General features: G+C 36.2%; 1 protein-coding gene across 1 annotated transcript in view; it reads left to right on the top strand.

Annotated features, from left to right (window-relative positions):
- LOC129939458 (ras guanine nucleotide exchange factor Y) overlaps positions 1-23,046 on the top strand; it is a 138,422-nt gene that overhangs the window by 9,970 nt on the left and 105,406 nt on the right. The gene's annotated exons all lie outside the window — the stretch shown is intronic.

Consider the following 23,046-nt stretch of genomic DNA (forward strand, 5'->3'; position numbering starts at 1 on the left):
GAATGCGACTAATGAAACAACAGTAAAACGACAATTGAAATTTAAGTAAAACTTCTACTTTTTTAAAGGATTGATTTGTCCTGAATTTGAATCTCACTTAAAAATTCGTTGACGTTGGGCAAAAAGGACTTAAGACAGAAACTGGACCTAGAACCTAATATTCAATTTTTATGATTCATTGTCTCAAGACTTAATTAATACAAAAATTGTCAGCTTTGCCAGACTTGATTAGTTAGAGAACAAAATTCATTAGAAAATACAAATCCGTTAAGCGATATTAAAACCTAAAATGAAATTTTTGGGTCTTAAGACCTTTTTTCCTAACGAATTATTCACAGCAGATTATGATTACTACCTTCGTTTTTAATCCAAATCTCTGAAAATCGAATTGAACATTTAAAGATTTATTAGTTTTTAGCAAATAGCTTAAGGAGCAACAAATTAAAAAGGATTTTTGTAAGTTGATATTATAACTTCTTACTAAAAAGTCACTGAATTACTCACTCCAATACAACATGTTTCTGTTAATTTCTTTTTAAGATCATTGAGAAATTTCTCAAATATTAAACTATTAGAATAAAAAAAAAAACAATTGTTTAAATGCTAACAAAATAAATTTGAGTAAAATCTATGCCGTGGAAAATAAAAAGATCTAAAAATGTCAAGTTTCTTTCAGATTTAATATTAGTTTATTTTTAGAAGTTTAATATTAGTTGCGTTTTTTCGCTATTAGAAATACAAACTTTTACTGCATATACAAGCAGCAGTGGGATCCAATAGTTTATGAAATGTTTAGGGTTTCTTGAGACTCGAAGACGAAATATAAATGCTGTTGACATCATTTTTTATTAGAGAATGCTGCATTTTGTATCGTGTTGAAGTAGTAAGCAAAAGCAGTACAATAAGGCCTCTTAGGTGCCTAATTGTAGAAACTCACAAATGCGAAAAAATGCATGTTTTAAAATTTTGTATAGCCCCACAAAATTCTGTGCGACTCTGTATCAACTGTAGTACGACAACCTTTCAGAATAAAAACTAAATTGTATTTTGGGAAGTCTTCAAACACAGATAAAGATAAGAAAATTAAAATCTACATGACCCAGCCATCTAAGCCGTTGGACTTTAATTCTGCTTACTAGGTCAGTGTCGCTGTGGAGCCCGTACAGTTTTTTGTTATATCTTTTCCTCCATTCTCCATCTATGCATACGGGGCCGTATCCGAGTAATTTAATGGTCCTTTGGAAGATTGTGCCTCTAGTGTTGACGGTTGAGTTTTGCACAATTCTTTCCAGAACAATATTGAAGAAGTCGCATGACAGTGCATCGCCGTGTCTAAAACCTTTCTTGACATGAAATGCATCGGTGAGATATTTTTTGACCTTGATAGAGCAGCGTGCATTCTCCATCGTCATTCTGCACAAACGGATAAGTTTGATTGGGATGCTTAAATTAGACATTACTCTGTAGAGCTCTTCCCTATGGATGCTTTCGTACGCGGCTTTAAAATCTATAAAGAGATGGTGGGTATCGATTTGAAGTTCCTGGGTTTTTTCCAAGATCTGCCGTAGTGTGAATATTTGATCGATAGTGGACTTTCCTGGTCTGAAGCCACACTGATAAGGACCAATCAGGTTGTTGATGAACGGCTTCAGGCGTTCACATAATACGGCATATGCAATGTTAAGGAGACTTATGCCTCCGTAGTTGGCGCAATTTAGGGAGTCTCCTTTCTTATGTATCGGGCACACTATGCTAAGATTCCACTCATCGGGCATGCTTTCTTCCGAACATATTTTGCAGAAGTGAAAAATGTTTTGTCTCTCACCCATATTGCTTACTTCGCACATCAAAGGTAAATCATCTCTATGCGGAATGAAATTTAGATATCGATCGTCTACTGCATCAATTAATTGGTACAGAAGGGTTTTCCATCTAAGATAGTCTTCCGGTGCCAGATTTAAACCTTCAACTTCAGCTAGCTCTAGCCACTCTCTGAATCAACCTGATTTTCTCTGTATCGCCTACAGTGCTGCTAGTTTCGGGAGAGGCTCATCTGACATCAGAAGGACCTAACATATGTAGTAGTTCAAATTCAATTTCAGTGTTTTAATAAACAATGGAGAGATTCCTGTTTCCAGTATTAACATGTAGTTCGGTGCAATTGAAATATTCATTTATATAAAATCGGAGCAATGTTTCAACAGTTTCATATTTTTTGTTTCTCCGCACTTGGGCTGAATACATTGATGTTGACTCCGCTAACGATTCAAATACTTTGTATTTACTGCTGTGAGCTATATGGTTATAACTGAAGATGTTTTTCCATGCAGTATTCATAGTTAGTTGTTTTCGATTTTTGCAATTTATCGGAAAGATGTTTTTCAAAGCTGTTTTTATTGTTTATATTGATGCCAAGATATTTATAATCTTTAACCACCTTTATTCTTTCATTATTGTCATGACTGCTTACTTTTCCTCCTTCTTTTCGACTTCCCAAGACTAACCACTAATCCCCAAGTTTTACAATAGATACCTAGTTTGTTAATCATGAGTTGTAGCGATTCTAGTGAGTAGGCAAACAACTCTAAGTCATTCGCAAAAAGGAGAGCCTTGATGAGAATACCAGCATATTCTACTCCTTCTGGAAGGCAGTCCATTATATCATCAATAAAGAGTGCAAATAAGCTTGGACTCAGCATACAACCTTGCCTTAGCCCTGTCTTCGTTTCAAACCAATTGTTTCCAGATAAAGATTCTGAAGTACTCGTCCGAACTTGTATGACATACCTAATCCAAACTTTTTGTACATCGATGCATTGCAGTCAATTGTATCGAAAGCTGCCGTAAAGTCCACCAAGAAAACATACAGCTTTTTGTTTATTTCCAATTAGAAGTCAGCAATACTTCGTTCCAAAATATCAAATGAAGAAAAACTTCATAAAACTTTATACCAAAAAATGTCTTGAAATATGAAATACTAATTTTTTAGACCAATATCCCTATTAAATTAAAAAGTTTGTTATCGAACGCACAACTCATTTATTGGATGATTCATGAAACCTCAATTGATCCCACTTCAAATTGCCACAATCTTTTATATAAATTCATTTTGCAAACCATTTTTAAAATACATAATTCCATTTTCGGTACTTTACAAATTTCTTATTAAATGGTAAACTCACATGTTTCCATTGAAAATATAGCTTCAAACTTATCACTTGGACCGCTCATGACGTTGGAATTGGAATTGCTTTTGGAAAATTCCTTGTACTTTTATTTGTTTCAAGTTGATTTGCAGAACTTGACTCGATGATAGCGGGGTTAAACATCTCCTTCAAATTCTTGTAACAATTAAATTTATTTCCGTTTGAAAGAAGCTATAGACCATTGAATTTTACTAACCTTTAAAATTCCTTGAATCTTCAATAACTTTTTAATAATAATTGTGTCTATGTTAGAACTTGTCTGCATCAAAGAAAAAAACCTTGAAGCTTTTAAGTAAGCTTCTAGTATGAGTGTTCATGCTTCTTACGTGGCGTCTAATACTCGATTGCATTTATTGTTTGTTCTTGACAATCAATGTGAATTGTATTTTTTTAATTTCGCAAAAACAAAAAAAAATATTGAAACATTCCACTCTTGAAAACAAATGAAATTTAAAGTCAGCTGAAAAGATAACAAGCTATAAGTGTATAAACGAGAATATTGGTATATTGATAAGATAACAAAAGCAACAAACATTTAAGTAATAATTTTAAATTGCTTTCGGTACTTAAATAAATTCTGGTTTTAATTTTAAAAATAGGTGGAAACACTCATAACTCTGTTGAAATATTTCTTCTTCCATAATGTACGAACTCTGAATTCGACTCCATTTGATATGGGCTGAGTTGCTGGTAGCTGTTTTATAGATTTCGATGCCGAAGTCGAAGCTGAAGCCGATGGCCCCTCACGCCAATATGAATACATATGCTATAGGTAGCTCTATATAGATAATTAAAAGCATCCATTGGAACGCCAAGCTGCCGCCGCGTTCCTCCTCCACAACGACTATGACGATGGAATATGGATATAAAGGTATGGGAAATGGGAATGCGTGGCTGGGAACATTAAGTTCAATGGTCATCATCATCCATCCGTCTACCATACAGCTACAGCTGCTCTTTTTACTCACAATATGCTTGGAACTAGCACGGCCAACGAAGCATTGTTTTTCTTTTATAATTTTATTTGGCCGGACATTACCTCTGGATTTGTTGGGGGGCTGTTGGTTGTTATTGTTGCTGTGTTAATAAATTAAACATTTTTGTTTCGCTTGTTATATATTTAATATAATATATAATTTTACTTTCAAAATAACTTGTCCGTGAATGAGTTTTATAATATTTTTGTTGCGTTTTTTTATTAAAAACGCATCATTTAGCTCATTTACGGCAGCAGCGGAAGAGATAAAAATAATGATTAATTAATTTGTAAAAATTATAAATTTATACAATGAAAAGTACTCAAATAGTTTTGTATTAATTTGAACTTGGAAAAAGTTAAAATAGACTTTCATTTGAAATAGACAACTTACCTACTCATATATCAATCAAAAGCCAATTCCTTGGTCTTAATGGTCTAAAACAAAACTAAAAGAAAACTGTTTTTCATTAAATTTTGACAACTTCAGAAGGATTAGTTGGATATCACTCTTATTATCGCAGTTAAGTAACATTGTTTTTGGTGCATCTGGATATAGCACACCTTCCAGGCGTTTAAGCCAGACAGACTCGTGCAAAGCAGCAACAACTGACATAACCTCACCTTCGGTAGCCCATGATAAAGCACCTGATTGGAATGTTAACGCATAGCCATTTGTGGATCGCCTGGCATCCATATCGCCAGCCCAGTCTGCGTCACAGAATGTAGCCATATCACATGCTTCCTTCTGATAGACTGCCTTTGTAAATCGTTCCCTTCAGGTACCTCATCACGCCTTTTACAGCTGACCAGTGCGCCTTCCCTGGATTTGTTTTACTAAATTTGCTCAGTAGATTCACGGCAAAGCAGATGTCGGGGCGTGTGATTTCAGCAGCAAAAAGCAAACAGCCTATTGCCTGAATATAAGGGACATCCTTAATTCGTTGTATTTCATTATAATCATTATCATTATCATCTTTGGGACACATATCTGAAGCCAGCTTTTGATTAAGGTCTACCGGTGTGGAGATAGGATTGCAGTCATCCAAGTTAAAGCGTCTCAAAATATCTGAAATATACTGAGATTGATCAAATTTTAGGACGACTTACGTACTGACGAGGCTTACCCCATATCCTTCATTTTAAAGTTTTTAGGCAGGCCATCCTTCAAATTATTCACCAGATCAGGTTAGTTCGAAAAAATCAGCACGTCATCGACATAAAGGTCAACGAATAACATCTGCTCTCCAGAATATTGATAATAAATGCGACATCGCTGCGCCTTAAGCTGATTTTTTTATTGAGTCCATAAAGAGATTTACGCAGCTTACATACTCGATCGGAACCATCTTCGAAACAGCTTGGCTGTGTTATATAAATATCTTATTTGAACTCACTGTTCAAAAACGCCGTTACAGCATCCATCTGATGTTCAAGAAGATCATGTCTAGCCGCTAGTGCCAACAAATAACGGATTGATGTGTATCTCACCACAGGTGCGAAGGTCTCCGTATTGTCGATCCCTTTCTGCTGACAAAAACCTTTCACGACCAACCTTGCCCTCCGTCGAATTGATTTACCTTCAGTATTAAATTTTGTTTTGAACACCCATTTGGAGCAAATCGCCTTCTTACCAGGCGGCAACTCAGTTAACCAGTCCATGTTTCATTTGAAATCAATGAGTCAAACTCTTCTTGCATCGCGTTTCTCCAAAGTTCAGCATCACAACTCGAAAAAGCTTCATTTGAACTTGCAGGATCACTGAAGGTTAGATCTGTTGCTACAAGATTGTAGTTTTTCCTTGACAGTTCCATAATCCGTTCAGAACGTCGCATCATGTCTTCTAAGATAGTTACATTTACATCCTCATCTGGAACAAATGTTTGGTCATCAGCATTATCATAGTCTGAAAGTTCGCTCGCAGTAGTTTCATTATCGGATAGTTGTTGTACGTTCGTTTTTCTAAGACCGGATATTATGAAATAAAAAAAACAAGAAAGCATCATAAAAAATCCTTTTGACAATTTATGTTAATAACAGACGCTCTTCTCTTTAGTGAAGTTTAGAAGACACAAAATATCAAATAAGGAATACAATTTGAAATTTGAATATGGCTACAAAATATACAAAAAAAATAATGTAACACTGTGGGAAACAAATACCAATTTCTACTTCTAAATTCCTTTTAACCTCCTAAAAGTGGAATTTCCCACGCTAACTTGTTTTTCTGAATTTCAAAACAGGTTGGAAAGCCTTCTTTCGGTACATTTCCGGTTACTATCTCTTACGATTCAAAACTGCTATTTCGAACGATATCTAAAATTTACCGAATAGTCAGCAGTTACATGGTGCTAAGTCAGGCGAACACGGTCGTTGCGGGCTTAAGACGCTCAGCCGTTTTGTTCCGATCCAATTCAACTTTTCTGCGGTCCAAATGGTCATTCAACATGGATCATTCCAATGCACAGTTTGTCAATTGACGATTTTGTTGACGTATATCTCATCTATTGATCTTGATGTTTGAATTGAAAATGCTTCGTTTTCAATGCGACCATCATAAACTCTTGCTTTCGATAAAATTTGCTTTTCGAACACCTTTTTACACCATTTTCAACCTTGTAGCAACCTTCAAAATTAAGGAAACTCTATTTTTGAACAGTTTCGTACATCATAAAAAACTAAAAATTAATTTTTAGCAGCTTTCAAAAGAATGCGTATTTCAAATATTGATGAGTTTTTGATCAGTGAAAGATCTTAAAGATAGTAGTCCTAACCTACAAATTAAGTAATGTCTTTTTCAAAGGGAAAGGCACTCTGAAAAGGTTTGGAAAATCTACTGCTCATTGGCGTAATAAGCATTGACAAAATACTTTTGTTTCTTCCGACGGCTTTAGTTCATCTTCAAGTGTGTTGAAGTTTCTAGACAACTAAATAAATTCGAAGTAAAATAATCATAATTTAACTTTTGTGTTGTGGTTTTTTAATCTGAAAAGTTTTTGACAGCTGTCACTTGATTTATGTTCAATTTGATTCCATAATGATTAGACGTCGACGGTTGGCCACATTTTTACCCCGATAAGTATCGCAGAAACATTCCTGAATAAAGACAAGGAGCTACGAGTATATACGTTTTTCGTTGACTTTAAATCTGCATTTAATATGATCGATAGACATGCGCTTATCTACAACCTGTATAGTAACGAAATGTCATGGAAGTTCGGAAGAGCTATTTAGAGTCTATATGCAGATACAATTGCTAAGGTATGGAATAGGGGAGAGTTTTCGAGAGGGTTTAAAACACAATCGGGAGTCAGACAGGGCTGTACATTGAGTCCGAGTCGTTCGCCTTGTTTATTGAAGATCTTACAGACCTCTTACCAGGTGGCATGACGACATTATTCTTTTAGCAGAATCACCTGAATCATTTCAGTTAATGATAAACCGCTTGTATTAATATTGTCAGCTTTGGAGTTCGTTGGTGAATCTTAATAAGTCAAACATTTTGACTTTTAAACGAGGAGGATTCCGCAATTTGGCGAAAGAAAAATTGTTCTATGCTGGCGAGGTCATTGAAGTTGTCGCGGAATTTAAGTACCTTGGAGTTCATTTATCGAAAAATTTGAGTATGGAAATTCATCTAAGAGAGAAATTAGTTAAGTCTAAAGGTGCAATTAGTACAACTTGTAAAAGATGTTTTTCTAACAAAAGTATTGAACATAGCAGCAAGTTCAAGATAGACTGCTAACAAATACACCCAACTATGTTATTATGTGGGAATCAGGATTATTACCTATGTTCATACGAACCCTAAAAATGCAAGTCGATTACATCTTGAGAGCTATAAAGATGAGCAATAATAGGCTTCCAAAGATATCAATAATTCAAGTAATACGAACCAAAACAAGTTGGTGTGCTGATTGGATACATTTGGCAAGAGAATGTGGAATGAAACTTAGCCTTTTGTGTAATAATTAGGATGAAAGCTTCTTTACACCAGCTCACAACTTGGAAGAGAGAAGAGATGAATTATGTTAGGGACTATAATAGCATTAGCTATACTTTTGGTAGCGAAATACTGACGCAAAATCAAGTTATACTATTGCTTAACAATATGGAAATAAAAAAAATATATCAATGTGTTGTTGAAGTTGGTTTGTAAACTTTATCAAACAATTTTTTAGTCAACATTATCAAAATAGAAACCAATCTAATCTAACTTACTCTAGACAATGTTTACAAATCGTACAAATGTATAACATCTTTTGGTGAGTCCATTATTTCAAGTCGTAGACCAGTGGCACGGCCTTCGAAATCGTACAATTTAACACCGCTATAGATTTTTTTGTCAACTGAGGTAACTTAGCTACGCTGATAAGCCCTAAACGATTTACGCCTAAGAAGAGAATATTCGGTTCGTTATTCTGATATACGGCCACACTTGCTGCAAAAAGTGGTCGAAATTGGGCCTTTCATACTGTTATCTTTATATTGCACCTAAATTCTTGGCCATAACATTCAATTCTTTGCGCTTTATGTCTTTTTAAGAACTACACATTCATAATAAACACCCTTTACAAAAATAGGTTTAAAGGTAAAGATGAAAAATTCAAACCCTTATGCTTCGTTGGTACCCTACTCTGGGTAACGTTTCCTTAACATATTTAAAACTAAAACCATATCGTCATTCACTGCGACGAGGTGTATAAGTAAAAGATTTGGACATTCTTTAAGCTCACTTATAATAAACCCTTCGGTAACTTAGTGGTGGTTGTGGTTGTCAACAGGCATTAGACATTAAGTGTAGTGACTCAACAGTATCGGTATAAAAATAAAGCATTGCCAAAGGTAATCGATAGTGCATTCAATAATTTTATTAGATTAATAAACGAATAACAAAATTACTACATTCTCTAGAAGGAGGGTTTCTTGGAAGCAATCATTAGTGCAATATAAATTTATATGAATAACAAATACAACATTAGCAGAAGAACCACTGTAGATACAAGGTAGAGTGTGAAATCCTGCTACGGAAAGTGATTTGACTTTTTTAAACTCAAGATGATCTCTAATATTTCGACAGAGTTAATTTTAAATTTATTTTAACTAATGTGTGCTTTTCCAATGAGTTGACGACTCAACTTACATTTTTTTTTTTTGAAAATTGATTGTTTCATTTTTTGTATAGCCCTATAAAAGTCTGTGGCTGCTCTACCTTTAACAATAAAACCTACCCCTTGGCAAGTCTTCAAAAAAAAAGATTAAGATAGGAAAACACAAAATCTACTTCTTGTTCTGGTTTTCAATTGTTCCCTTAAATCAAAAGAACGATAATGACCTTCCGTGTCTGAAACTCCAAAGAACTGAAAAGAACAGAGACGTACTCAGGACAGCGCAAATAGATCCAGAAGAAGCCATCTTTGACGATGACTTTTACATAATTGAATATCCGACCAAAAAGTGGAGGCGGTCTGAGCTGCTTTTTAGCAAGTGCACAAGGTAAATGTGAGCATTCGCCCCAAGCACGACCTGGAAAACAGAGCCCTAATTAATCAGTTTTAACTTCGAAATGACACAATGGCGATCTGAGAACCGCGGTTTCATGAGATTCAATGACGATTCCTTGGAAAATGCCATAATCACCGAGCAAAAGGAACCAAGTTCTTGTTAGCGACGAAGGTTGAGCTTCAGCTTATCATCAACTCAATAAAAAACAAACAGTCAGCAGGTGTCGATGGTATATCCAACGTAGTACTAAGACATTTACCGATCGAGGTAATTGACATTTACACCACACTCTTCAATAATGCATATTATCCAGTGCATTGGAAGTCCGCTATGGTTCATCATCTCCCGAAAAAGGGAAAGGACAACTCCAACCCGTCAAATCTTCGGTCGATAAGTCTTCTTCCGAGCATCAGCAAAGTTTTCGAAAAGGTCATCAATAAGTCTCTGACTAAATGGGCTGCGGACAACAACATAATTCCGGATAAACAGTTCGGGTTCAAGGCGGGTCATGACACAATTCATGCTGCGTCTAAACTCGTTTCTGATATCCAATGGAATAAATCAAAACAACAATACACAGGTGCTGTTCTTATTGATTCGGAAAAGGCCTTTGACACCGAATGGTTAGAGGGTTCTTGACCTAAAATTGAGCAGGCCGTTGTTGTATATACTATATGATATGATTAAAAGTTTGTTGTCAAAAGTGGCAATGTAACTTCTACCACAACATTTATAATTAAAAATGGTCTTCAACGGGGAGCGGTGACTTCGCCGATTCTCTTAAGCATTCCGATAAATAGTCTTACAAAGCCAATTGCGTACGCCGATGATCTAATTGCGTTCAGAAGGGCCCGAAAGGTTAAGGTTATTAAAATTATCTTGCAGCGTGATTTCGACAAGATTCATCGATATTGCGACGACTGGAAACTGGAAATAAATGTCCCGAAGTCGGAGACAATTTTGTTTCGAACTCCGTAGGTTAGGGCCACGAGGGATACGTGCAAGAACTGGCGCAAGATGGTCATCGTTGATCTTCACGGGCATTAATTAGCGAACAAAAGTGTAGTGAAGTACATCGGTATCTGGTTAGATCAGTATTTATATTTCGACAGACATATAAATGCTGCTGTGACCAGGGCTAGAACAGCCTTTACCCTGAAGAAACAGCTGTTTTACAGTAGTCGGCTTCACCCCAGAGTGAAGGTAATTTGATACATAGCCCTCATACGGCCGATGATCGTTTATGGTTACCCTGTGTGGAGATGGAGAAGTTTCAAGTGTTCGAGCGGCAGTGTTTACGACGCTGTACCGGCTTATATCGAACAGCCGAATCTTCTTACGTGCATTACTATTCCAACGAGGCCCTATACAACGTAAATTGAATCAACAGAATTCACAATTTCGTGATAAATCTCGTTCGAGGTCACATTGCAAGAGCTATGTTTTCGACCAACAATTTAATTTTCGGGGCGTTCTATCCGAACGACGAGTATTTTGAAAATACACGCTTGAGCGGCTTCATTCCACCAGAGGCATTCCTCTTTTTAGACAAATGCGGTCTGATACAGGACAGATTGGCAGTTCCGTTAATCTACCACGTCAGACGAAGAACCGTGGATAGGCGACTCCCATACAATCGGGACGTCATCGTCATGGCTCAAGCCAGAGCAGAGCTCCTTCAGTTTAGTAGGGCTGTGTCCGAACGGGACCGAACTGATAGGGTGAAGCAGGAGAACCAGTTTTGGTGGCTTCAATCGGCACTTGATATTGGGTATTCGGGATGGGGGTTTAAGCCTTGGCCGGCCTACATACTTTTTTATAGTTTAAGGGTTTAGTTTTAAGTAGAATAGGCATGGTGGCACAAAAAAAATACAAAAAAGAATTAAAAATTAAAAAAAAAAACAAAAAATAAAAAAAAAAACATGGAACATAAAAAAAATTAAAAAAAAGACAATCAAATATAAAACAAAAAACGTTAGATTTGCTGCTGTGGTTGTTCTAGTTTTAAGTAGTTTATAGGTAGAATAGGTAGTTTAAGTTAGCTTTAAGTTTTATATTAAGGAACTTATTTTAAGTAGTTTGTAAGTAAAAATAAAAAAAAGGATCTAGATATTAGTTTTGATTTCAAAATTTACTAATAAATACAGAAATAAATAAAATATAAATTGAAGTAAAATAGATCTTAGGACCGAAAGGCATTAGTAGTTAGTGTTATAGTTTAACTTAGAGTGTCCGTATGCGACCATTAAGTTAGTTGTAAGTTATGGATAATTAGGCTAGTTTTATGAATTTTTGTCTAGCTTTAAGATAGGTTTAAGATTGAATAAATAAAAATGAATATGAAAAAAAAGTGCGTAAGACTTTCATACTAAAGCTCTTGGGCTCACTCCCTGCCTGTGCCATCTATTTTTTTTTTGCACGGGTATTGCCTCTTCTGAGGAATTGAAAAATCCTCCAATAGTTATTCTTGTAAAAAAAGTGCTTTCTCAAATTAGCCGTTCGGATTCAGTTTAAAAAACTGTAGGTCCACTCCATCCCTGACAACATTACTCGCATATAGGAATGGTTGAGAGTTGTAAGTCACTACGCCTTAGTTATCAAATATTTATAACTTCCTATAGGTGTAATGGGTCCGATTTGTCAAATTGAAAATTTTAACATTTCTCGACGTTTCAAGGTCCCTAGAGTCGAAATAAAAGATTTTTAGAAAGATATCTGTGCGTGCATGTGTACGTATGTTAGTATGTTCGTACGTTCGCGACGTTTTTTTCGTCGTCCATAGCTCAAGAAAAAAAAGAGATATCGACTTCAAATAAATTTTGTTATACCGATGAAAATGCAGACAGAAAGGGCTCTCAAGAAAATTGAGTGGGTGGTTTTTTACTATTGCAGTTTTAAAAAAGTTGAGCATTTTAGTTAACCTTAAATATATCATGAACCGAAAATGCTAGAGATTTGAATTAAGCTTTATATTATATATTGTAACGTATATTTTTGGAAAGAAAATCGAATTAACTGTTATTTTTATAAATCGAAAAAAAAACTGAAAATGAAATGTTGTCACCTCGAAAATTTAACGAATAAAAATGATTTAATCTCCAAAACAATTTTGTGCAGTGAAAAAAACGTTTTTAACATCTGGTAAAATTTTGAGGAAAAGCAAATAGATAGTTTTTTTTATAAAAAAAGTAGAAACATTAAAAAAAAACATTATTTAAAGTTGGTAATTGAATTTCGACTCCAATATCTTTTCAAAAACTTAAAATTATGACTTCAAACTTATTTGATAGTATAAGAAATATTGTTTTCAACATTCGGTAAAACTTTGAGGAAAATCGAATTGACAGTTTTTTTACTAAAAATAAAAACCTTAACAAAAAAATTAATAAAAGTTCGTAAAAACTGATTTTCGACTCAAATATATTTTTAAAACTTTGAGATATTATATTTAAACTACTTTCATCTTTTAAAAGATATTGTTATCAATATTTAGTTAAATTTTGAGAAAATCGAATTGACAGTTTTATTTACATAAAATTACTCAAAGTTGGTAAAAATTGAGTTTTGACTCAAATATCTTTTCAAAAATTTGAGATAATGGCTTCCAACTTATTTTATCTTATAAGAAATATTGTTTTCAGCATTCTGAAAAATTTTGAGAAAAATCGAATCGACAGTTTTTTTTACAAAAAATAAAAACCTAAAAAAATTAATAAAAGTTTTTAAAAATTGATTTTCTACTCAAATATCTTTTCAAAACTTTCAGATATTGGATTTAAACTACTTTTATCCTTTAAAAAATATTGTTGTCAACATTCAGTAAAATCTTGAGAAAAATCTAATTGATAGTTTTTTTACAAAAAATAAAAACCTAACAAAAAAACAATACTAAAACTTTATATGAAAAATATTGTTGCTAATTTGAAAATTTTTAAAAACAATTCAACTAACAACTACTAACCCAACACGAAAATTTACAAAATTTAAAGCAAGACAAATCGACATACGTAATGGGAAGTTATCAGTGTGGGTCGCATCCCAGCCTCTTTTTTAATTTTTATTCAGAATAAATGCAAGTGGATATGAAAGAGAACTTGAAGTGAAATAAAGCATCCACTGCAGGCATATAAGCGTAAGTATTAATTCCTGTCCCTATCGGAACCCCTTACCCACAAAGTATGCTTCCAAATATTGGCATCATACCCTGATTCGAAGACTTATTTCTCCAAGAAACTAAACACCGATATGTTAACCCAACAGCTTTGTATGCTGAACATTTTTTACATATTAATTATGTACATATATTTCTATCAGTTTTGATTCATCAATTAGATATTTTATCTTTTATTTTCAACAAATCCATTGAATAACAAAAGACAACGATTATCAAAAAACAACACAAACAACTTGCAGATTTCATTTCACTATACGCATCATGCTTGCAAAATCGTTTTGTTAAAGAGGAACTTATAACAAAAGAGACTCTTTCAAACCACAACACCATCAATCGGACTTAATCTCATTTCACTCTTTAGTTCTTCACTCATCAGTGATGTTTTTACATAACTCAAGCCCAACCAGCCTCAAACCATTCGCATTCGCATTCACAATACAAAACATAAAAATTGGTATTTGTTTTGCCATTTTGTCATCATATAATAACTATTAAATCAAACAATGCCACTAATCGGTAAGCTTGTAAAAAGTTTCTCAAGGCACTTACATACGATGAAAACCTACGTACATTGAAATTCATTGAGCAATTACATTTTATAATACTCATTCCAAGTGACATGAATCAATTATTCACCAAAATTACCATTCACACGCTTAAGCTCCTTTCAGTTCATTTTCCGTTATTTAAATGTTTTCAAAAATAGAAAAGTAAAAGTGCCTACAGTACAAAGAACTTGCTTTAGAAAACAAAGCAAAGTTTATGTGGATCTTCTTAAGGTTTGAACAAAATATTTTTAAAGCCATATTTAAGTTTTAATGACTTAATCTATATCTGTCTTTTGGATTTTCTATTCTTCTTGTCTAGATCGGAGTTAGGTTTTAAATATTACCGTAAGTTCAAAAAGAATTTTAAAGCCACTTGAGTTCCTTAACTCCAAATAAAAAAATGAACAAAAAACAATGAAAAGTTTATGATTTAGGTTTTCCGTTTTGAAGATCATGCTTGCGCTTTTATATTTCTCGAAACGCACGCCCCAGTTAGTTCCAGTTTAAGGTTAGTTTTATGGTTGGCCTTAAAGAAAGTTAAATGAGAAATCGACAAATAAATCATTAAGAGCAACTTAATCAAATTTATTTTTATTTTTGTTTTTAATTTAAAGAAGTTTTAAAGTCTTGAAATTAATGTTGAATAAATTAAAACAACGAGATGTGGTATGCGGCGGCGAGGCGCCTTAACTATCATCAGCGGGCTTTAACTGTGAATCTTATGTAACTATTAGATATCTATTGTTAATTCGATGGAATTCAAATTTTCTATCTTTGAATGCTGTCCAATAGGAAACAAATAAGATGTATTAAAGTTAGTAATTAATATTAACTCCTAAAATATATATATTTCAACTTTTTGATTGTTTGTCTACGTATCAACCTGTTTTCTATCGTAAATTTTTGATTGTTTCTTCTGCTTTACATATATTTATAGATATTTTTTATATTACGGTAGATTGAAATATGTAGTTCAATAAAAGCTGCGATAAATTACAAGATTATTCAATCGAATATTGGTCTTTTGTTATCGATTTTGTAAAATTTGTAACATTTTTATGTCACCTTGTGGTCATAATTTTATTGGAAACATAAAAGTTTTTTTATGTGATTGGTTATCTTAAAGTTATGGAATTTTAATTCTATACAATTTCGAATGCATTTTGTTTATGTTTTTGTAATGCTGTTGTTAAGATTGGTGGGGAATGAATTCAAACGAAGGTCAAACTCTTTTTTGTTCTCCAATAAAAGGTTTCGTTTTGAATGACCTTTTATTCGCGAGAACTGTCGCTTTTGAAGAAGAGATATTTTGACATTTCACAAGTAAAACTTACACCATTACTAACGAGCTGCGTTACAGATGGTCCAAGTTTTGAGAAATCTTATCTCTTTGCTAGACAGTTCGCTGGCAATTCAAAGCTGCATAGTTAGTGTTATGACACCTGCTGCACTTGAGCGCGTTAGTGATTCTATGGGACCAAGCGTTTTTCGCACTAATAGTGTGAAAAGAGTCCTATGAGATATTAGCACGTATAAACCCGCCGGGCTGGATGTTTTGAAGACATGCACTTCAACGCTGGCAAAACCACGGCGCAAGCTTTTTATCTTTCCTACTTTTAAAGTCTCTTTTGAAGCGGATGAAAAAGATCAATTGCCCAGCCCATCCCCATCCAAGATCACAGATTAGATATCAAGCCAAGAAATATCTAGAAAAACCAAAGCTACTTTATGACCGACAATGGAGCGAACTTTTACATCGTTTTTAAGGGCATGGCATCAGGCTCTCGTATCGCAAGGTTTTCGGTTTTTATTAATCCCTCCTTCATTGGATTAGTAATTACCTTTCGGATCTTTCAATACCAGTAGTTTTGCAAAACCACAAAATAAATGCTGGTGTACATACCTCAGGGTTCTGTTTTATCTCCAACACTCTTTCTCAATTTGTTGTAATGACATTAAAGACTTTGTATCGATGGATGGCACTTGCATCAATGAGACGAAGCATCTCGATATTATCGGCATGTGTGTCAGCAACCACCTTTTGTTGAACGAGCGCATACACGATGTTGCTAAAAACTTCACAAGGTGTGTTGGACAGCATTGAACGTAGATCATTTAAATTATAAATAAAATATAAATTAGGTGGCGCAAGAGTCCATTGAGAACTAGGGCCTAGTGACTTAAAGCTCTCAACAGTTACTGTGTGCGAGTAAAGTTGTCAGGGATGAAGGGGACCTACAGTCTTAAGCCGAATCCGAACGGCTAATGTGAGAAAGCACTTTTCATGACAAGAACTACTCTTAGGGGATTTTTCAATTCCTCGTAAGAATTTTTTTTTAGGTAGGTGGCACAGGCAGGGATTGAACCCAAGACCTCTGGCATGACAGCCCTACAAACTCACCGCCACGCCACGGGTAGAGCATTTAAATTGATTGGTGTTAGTTCCTTTACGTCGCGTCGCTTGAATATCGTCCTAAAGTTTCTTGTCTCACCCTTTTTTACTGTTACTTTTACAGTGCCTCTGGATAATAAGAGTAGTAATATATCCCCTTGAGAATGCTCTTATTATAAAAGAAAAGAAGTTTTGCATATTTTTTTAACATTTCGGCCGGTATCTTTTTTAGCAATTAGAAAAAAAAAGGACAGGATTAGGTTTTGAATGTCTGCACATTGTAATGAGTGGGAAATATTGAGGCTTGTAAAGCATTCTACATTTGTACAGAGCGCCTAAAAAATGAAATCCTTGTACATAAAAGTACACCTAAAATTGGTATTAAGAGTAAACTAGAAGTACGGGTATTCCGTTTGTATTGTTTGAGCGGAGGAATGCAACTCGCTTTTTCACTAGAGCATTGCTTACAAAAATATCGACAAAACAATGATAGGCATGGGACCATGCAGCGGTGTTCAAGAGTAGCAAATGTCGCCTTACATTATTAGACCTCTCTTTTCAATTCTGTCCAAAAGACTTAAGTACGTTACCAGGGCACCAGCCTCCCAAATAGGAGAATTACATTCGATTTTCGGAAGAGTAAAAGCCTTGTAAATTATAGCCAGATCAGAAATAGATCTTCACTAATAAATGCTTCATTGTTGACTTCCAGTGCGTCGCCATAGACATGAGCCTTAACACATTAAACATAGTCTAGAGACGTTAAATCGCATGATTTATGCTGACATTCAACCGGAATCAACTATTCACCGAAAGCTCCTCCCAATTCGTCCATTGTGTGGTGTGTGGCACCATTTTGTTGAAACCACACGTCATGCAGCTAAAAATGGGTTATCAACGCACTGTAGCGCTTCCCAATTATAATAACACGTTGTGATTCACATTATCTTTGAAGAAATACGGCCCAATGATTCCGTCAGTTCGTAATCTGAACCAAACACTGACTTTTTTTTTGAATGCATAGGGGAGCTCTTGCAATGTTTCTAACGGCTCTTTGCTCCAAATACGGTAATTTTGCTGAAATGAGCTTTGTTTGTTCAACACAACGATAACGATAAAAAAAGGGTCTTTGGCCAACTTTTCAAGAACACATTCAACTGAAGAGTTTTCACACCTAAATTCTTTCGCAAAACTATAGTAACGGAGGCCTCATAGCTGCGAACGGCACAAAACCGATAATAACCGATAGCCCAAATATCCTCAGTAGGTTGATTAAAATGACTATAAGTGAAAGAAGCGGGCGGTGGGCTTTCTTATCACAGCACGTATTTTGATATTAAAATTCAATAATTTACAAACGTTGTTTGTTTATAAATCAAACTGAAGATGTTTGACAGTGACACAAAAAAAAACTAAACGTACGAGAGCTGTCAAAACCAATAATAGATAGATAGATAGATTTATTGATTTATCAAGACCATTTTTACAAAATCATTGACTTAAATCTTATATGGCATGGCCAGAGGGACCTTCATCCAGATGATAGCCTTGCTTAATGTTTATATTTGAATTTTGTAAATTAATTGATTTTTTAATCTAAATTTAAAAGCTTTCACTTATTATTTTTCTTCTATAGTTTAATGCTATTTTAATAAATTGTGCTAGTTCTTGCCAGTTTTTCCCATTTAGAAGTTGATCTTCGCTAAAATATATTGTTGCCATATTTGTCGTCGGATTGGACATTTTGCGATGAAATTAACTATATTTTCCCTTTCGTTGGTATTGCACATATAGCAAATCAGAGCTAAGTCATTGCGGTGCGGTATGAAGTTCAAAGTTAACAACTCTCCTCTTGCTTGAAACAGGGAAGATATTTGTTCACAGCTAAAATTGTCATTGAAATAGTTGCCTTGTCCTAAATCATATTGGAGTTTTGAATATATTTCTCTGTGAAGTGAGCTTCTCGCCTTAACTATGTTGTCTTCCCTTGCTTTGTAATGGAGGCTTTCCAGTAAATTATAGAGAAAAGGTTTCCACTCTGTAACATTTTCCAAAGTCAAGCTGAAAGGTATTTCACACGAGTCTGCTAATTTTGTCCATTCTTCAAACCATGAACTTTTGGACCTTATGACTGATACTGCAATCTTCCTAGCAATTTTATCGTGTGGCTGTTCATCAGTTTAACAATGTAATTGAAATGTAATCTAAGTGATAAAGTTTCGTGTTGGGTCCTGTAGACGAAACTGTCGTTTTAGAAGTATCGGAGAAGAGTTTCAGTGGTGTCCGAAGGGCTCCAGCCCCATGATTCTGTAGCATACAACATGATGGACTGAGACGTTGCGGTAAAAACTCTATATTTGGTGCTGAAAGAGAGATCCGAATTTCCGTAAATATTTTGCCATACTGTACCAACAGCGTTTTTAGAAGCCAGTAGCTTTTTCTCAAGGTGCTTTTCGGAATTCAGGTTGCTCGTTACAGTAAAACCAAGGTATTGGTATTTTTTGACATTTTCGATCAAATCTTCACCATAGTACCATTTTTCATTTGCAGCCAAAGGTCCAGCTCCCCTCCGAAAGACCATCGTTTTTGATTTGTTGAGGTTTACAGTAAGGTTCCTCTTAAAGCAGTAATCCCTTAATTTATTGATCATTAGCTGCAGGGACTCCTGTGATTTCGATAGCAAAACTAGGCCGTCTGCATACATACATAAGTATTTTAATAGGGAACCCATCGATTGTTATACCACATGGCAAGGCAAAATAGTGAGAGGCTGAGATTACAACCTTGTTTCAATCCAGCGAACGCAAGAAACCAATCTGACAAATTTTTCCCTTCCCGTACTGTATAGCTTTGTATCTTTGTAGATGTTTTCAATCAACCTCCCAAATTTAAGAGATATTTCGACTCTAAACAGCTTGTAAATTAGGGCTTTTCTGTCGATAAAATCGAAAGCTGCTCGGAAATCGACGAAAAAGGTGTATAATTTTTTACGCCTACGAAGATATAATTCAGCAATGTTCGTCAAGCTGAAGATGTGGTCCAATGTCCTTTCCTTAACCCAATTTGTACTTTACTGAGAAGGTGCTTACTTTCGACCCATTTTCTGAGGCGGCGTCTTAAGATTTCCATAAATATTTTAAGCGAAGAGTTAAGAAAAGATATACCCCTATAGTTCGCTGGGTCCATCTTATCTCCTTTTTTGTGTAGGGGAAAAATAATAGATTTTCTAAAAGCATGTGGTGCTTACCCCGGTGGTGAAGATATCATTATGCACTTTTGTAAGATGCATAAGAAAATCTTTTAAAGAATTCGTTTGGGATCCGATCAACTCCGGGATCAACTCCAATGTTACTTTCTTACTTAAGGTGGCGCTACAGTCCTGTGTGAACTAGGGCCTCACCCAACAAACTTCTCCATCTAGCTCGGTCCCTAGCTAAATGTCTCCAGTTTCGCGCTCCAAGTTGGGTGAGGTCACCTTCCACTTGTGCGCGCCACCTGATCCGCGGTCTTCCTCTACTGCGCTGTCCTGTGGGTGCGGATTCGAAGACTTTCCGGGCCGGAGCATTGGTTTCCATGCGCTCTACGTGACCCAGCCATCTTAGTCGTTGGACTTTTACTCTTCTTGCTAAGTCTACGTCGCTGTACAGCCCGTACAGTTCGTCGTTCTATCTTCTCCTCCACTCCCCTTCGATGCATACGGGACAGTAGATCACACTAAGAACTTTTCTCTCGAAGCGACCCAAGGTGCTTTCATCCGCTTTTGTCATGGTCCATGCTTCTGCACCGTATAGCAGGACGGGGATGATAAGGGTCTTATATAGCAACACTTTGGTCCCTCAAGAGAGGACATTACCACTCAATTGCTTTCTTAGTCCAAAGAAACAGCGGTTAGCAAGAGTTATTCTGCGTTTGATCTCAGCGCTTGTGTTGTTTTCTGCGTTTACAGCGGAGCCTAGGTAGACGAAGTCCTTGACTACCTCAAAGTTACGTCTGTCGATTGTGACGTTTTGACCAAAACGTCGGTGTTGTATGTCCTTTCTAGACGACAGCATGTACTTTGTTTTGCCCTCATTAACCGTTAAACCCATTTTTGCCGCCTCTGCCTCAATACTCACAAAAGCCCCATTGACATCACGCTGAGTTCTTCCGATTATGTCAATGTCATCAGCATATGCCAGTAATTGGACAGACTTTTGAAAGATAGTGCCTCTAGTGTTGACGTGTGAGCTCTACACTATTCTTTCAAGCACGATGTTAAAAAAATCGCATGACAGCGCATCACCTTGTCTAAAACCTTTTTTGACATCAAAAGGTTCTGTTAAGTTGTTTCCAACCTATATGGAGCAGCGTGAATTCTCCATGGTCATCCTGCACAAACGGACAAGTTTGGCAGGGATGGCAAAACTAGACATGGCTCTATACAGCTCGTCCCTGTAGATGCTGTCATATGCGGCCTTGAAATCGATGAAAAGATGGTGGGTGTCGATTTGGTGCTCTTGAGTTTTTTCCAGGATCTGCCGTAATGTGAATATTTGATCAACTGCGGACTTTCCTGGTCTAAAACCACACTGACCTATCAGGTTGTTGACGATGGGCTTTAGACGTTCACATATTATGGCTGAGAAGATTTTATAGGCGATGTTAAGTAGACTTATTCCTCTATAATTGGTGCAGTTTAGAGGGTCTCCTTTTTTCAGGATCGGGCAAACAATACTGAGGTTCCATTCATCGGGCATGTTTTCTTCCGACCATATCTTACAGATAAGTTGGTGCATGCTCCTAACCAACTTATCTCCAGCTGCTTTAAAGAGCTCGGCATTCAAGCCATCTGCTCCAGCGGCTTTATTAGACTTCAACTTAGATATGGCAATCTTTACCTCGTCTAAGTCGGGAGGACGGGATTGTTGGCTTTCGTCGTCTATATTGAATGGATCATCCTACCTGACAGCGAAATTCAGTTCTTCGTCGCCGTTATACAGTCTGCAGAAGTGGTCCTTCCATATCCTCAGCATTGACTGCGGTTCCACTATGATGTTTCCACTTTCGTCTTTGCAGCCTTCGGTTCTAGGTTTATGTACCTGTGAATTTCGTTTCACCTGTTCATAAAACTTTCGAACCTCATTCCTGCTTTTATACCTCTCAACATCTTCGACCGCACGCTTCTCATGCCCTCTCTTTTTCCTTCTGAAAAGTCGGCGTTCCTCGCGCCTCTTCTGCTCATAGAGCTCACGAGCGGCTCTCGTCCTTTTATGAATCGCCGCTTTGCGTGCCTGTTGTTTGGCTGCATTTGCCTGCCGACATTCCTCATCAAACCAGGGGTTCCTTGTTGGTGGCTGTTTGAAACCCAGCACATCAGAGGCGGCTTCTCTGATTGCATCTTGGCAATGTTGCCACTGGTTTTCGATACATTGTGTTGGCGGCAGAGAACTTCGAGAGAGGTTACTTGTCACTCGGTCGGAAAAGGATTTGGCGATCTCTGGCGATTGTAGCCGTTCGACGTTGTATCTTCTCCCAGCACCTCCCTGTTTTGCCTTGGGTCTGGAAATCCGAAGTGCTACCCTGGCTACAACGAGGTAGTGGTCCGAGTCGATGTTAGCTCCTCGGAAAGTTCGTACATCCATAATGCTGGAAGCGTGTCTGGCGTCGATCGCAATATGGTCAATCTGGTTGACGGTAGAGTGATCTGGAGAAGTCCAAGTTCCTTTGTGGAAGTAAAAGTAAAACGCTTTTATAATTTTTAAGTATAGACTTTTATCTAACACTTTAAGTATAGAGACACTTATGCTTCGAGTGGCGGCTTCCAAAAAAGTAATCGCCGATTTCCCAACCACTAAATACTTGTCCAGCAAAAAATACAGCAGAGCCGCGATGATACAGTTGATGTCAAAAAAGAGAGCATGACCGTACGGTTTACTTATCAGCTTCTGCGCATAATCCAGCAATTGAATGATAAAATATGTATTTGCTGTAACTTTTCTAGCAAATAGCAAATTACAGGGTGTTAAGGTGTTAACTTGGATGTTGAGGTGTGGAAAACGCGTACTGGCTACCATGACGTTTCGCCCCGCAGCAAAATCTATGAGCCTGAATCCATTGTCGGAAGTGTTGTCGTGCAGGCTGTTCTTCCCGATTATTCCACCAAAGATGTCTTCCCTTCCTAGCTTGGCATTAAAATCGCCCAGGACTATTTTAATATCGTAGCTAGGGCACTGCTCATATGTTTTGTCTAAGAGCTCGAAGAACAT

The sequence above is a fragment of the Eupeodes corollae genome, chromosome 1 (assembly GCF_945859685.1).
Source record: "Eupeodes corollae chromosome 1, idEupCoro1.1, whole genome shotgun sequence".
NCBI classification, from domain to species: domain Eukaryota; kingdom Metazoa; phylum Arthropoda; class Insecta; order Diptera; family Syrphidae; genus Eupeodes; species Eupeodes corollae.